We start from the raw sequence: 1,291 nt of genomic DNA, 5'->3' as shown, positions 1-1,291 counted from the left end.
TTGCATCTGTTGTTATGCAGGAGCACAATTGGATGCGCAAGAAAACGGACAGCTCTGCCGTCTGGTAGTGTGGCCGAGCGGTCTAAGGCGCTGGATTAATGCTCCAACCTCGACAATGCTCTCGTCAAGGGCGGGGTCTGAATCCCTCCGCTACCATTTTCGCTGATCAACTCCAAAGGCGCAGCCTTGTTAGAATGCAGCTTCTTCCCCTGGTGCATTTCTGTTTAAGACAGAAGGAAAATGGTATTGCTTCCCGGGGAATTAACTGTATTTTTAGTTGAAAAGATTCTGAGAAGATAGACTCAGCTTATTTATCTGGATTGATGGGCTATCATTATCTGCTGCGAAATTGATATTGTAGACGGGCACATCCCAGCAGTTGTGCGTGTCGGAGAGGGATCATGGAACCCTTTTCACGTGACTTTGCATCTGTTGTTATGCAGCATCACAATTGGAAGTGCAAGAAAATGAGGGCCCCGGCTGGCTGGTAGGTAGTGTGGTCGAGCGGTCTAAGGCGCTGGATTTAGGCTCCAGTCTCGACAGAGGCGTGGGTTCGAATCCCACCGCTGCCATTTCTGCTGATCGTTTCCAACGTCGCAGCTTGTTAAAATGCAGTTTCGACTGCTGCTGCATTTCTGTTTAAATCCGAAGAAACATGTGTGCGCTTCCCGGGCAATTAACTTTGGTGTGGGAAAGTGCCGACTTTTCCGGTGTCTGTGCTGTCATGATCGTGCTCGCCTCCCGCGCGGAAAATCGCAAACAGCTCTGCTGTCCCAGACAAGTTGTGCGTTTACTGGAACCGAATGGAGGCTCTTATTTCATTGCTGCTGTGAAACAAAGTCCTGCGGTGGCTCGACTCGTCGTTATTTTGTTTTCTGCCAATGGGAAAATCGTTCCAATGAATTGCGATGTCACATGTTATTGAATTTCTCCCATTTCCTTCATTTCCTTTCTGGAGACATCGGAAGGGAAAGGTAATGTAATCGAGACTGTGATTGGTGACATTCACTTTTTAATGGCCACTCTTATTGTGTTCTTTCTTTCTCTCATTTCAGCAATGTCTGGGAAGTGGTGGTGCACTCAGGTTCCAGTATGTTTGAAAGAGCAGTTTGGAATTGCCCTGTTGTTAGTTGTGAGATTACTTTATGGCTCATGCCCCCGGCCTGTCTCACATTTAGCATTCATGCTCGCTGTGTCTGAAAACGCATTTGGTTTGCCAGTTTTGTTTGTGTTCCGTGTTAAATGCGTTCTGTTTTGCTATTCGCTCAATACATTACGAATTAACAGGGTT

The 1,291-nt window shown here is 46.9% G+C and overlaps 1 non-coding gene across 1 annotated transcript; it reads left to right on the top strand.

Annotated features, from left to right (window-relative positions):
• The first annotated feature begins 490 nt into the window (after positions 1-490).
• Positions 491-572, top strand: trnal-uag. Its single transcript has one exon. It is a non-coding gene; the product is annotated as a tRNA-Leu (tRNA).
• The last annotated feature ends 719 nt before the right edge of the window (positions 573-1,291 follow it).

The sequence above is a fragment of the Chiloscyllium plagiosum genome, unplaced genomic scaffold (genome assembly GCF_004010195.1).
Source record: "Chiloscyllium plagiosum isolate BGI_BamShark_2017 unplaced genomic scaffold, ASM401019v2 scaf_41161, whole genome shotgun sequence".
Lineage (NCBI taxonomy): Eukaryota > Metazoa > Chordata > Chondrichthyes > Orectolobiformes > Hemiscylliidae > Chiloscyllium > Chiloscyllium plagiosum.
Note: the sequence above shows the minus strand (reverse complement) of the source record. Positions and strands in the feature narration are given on the sequence as shown.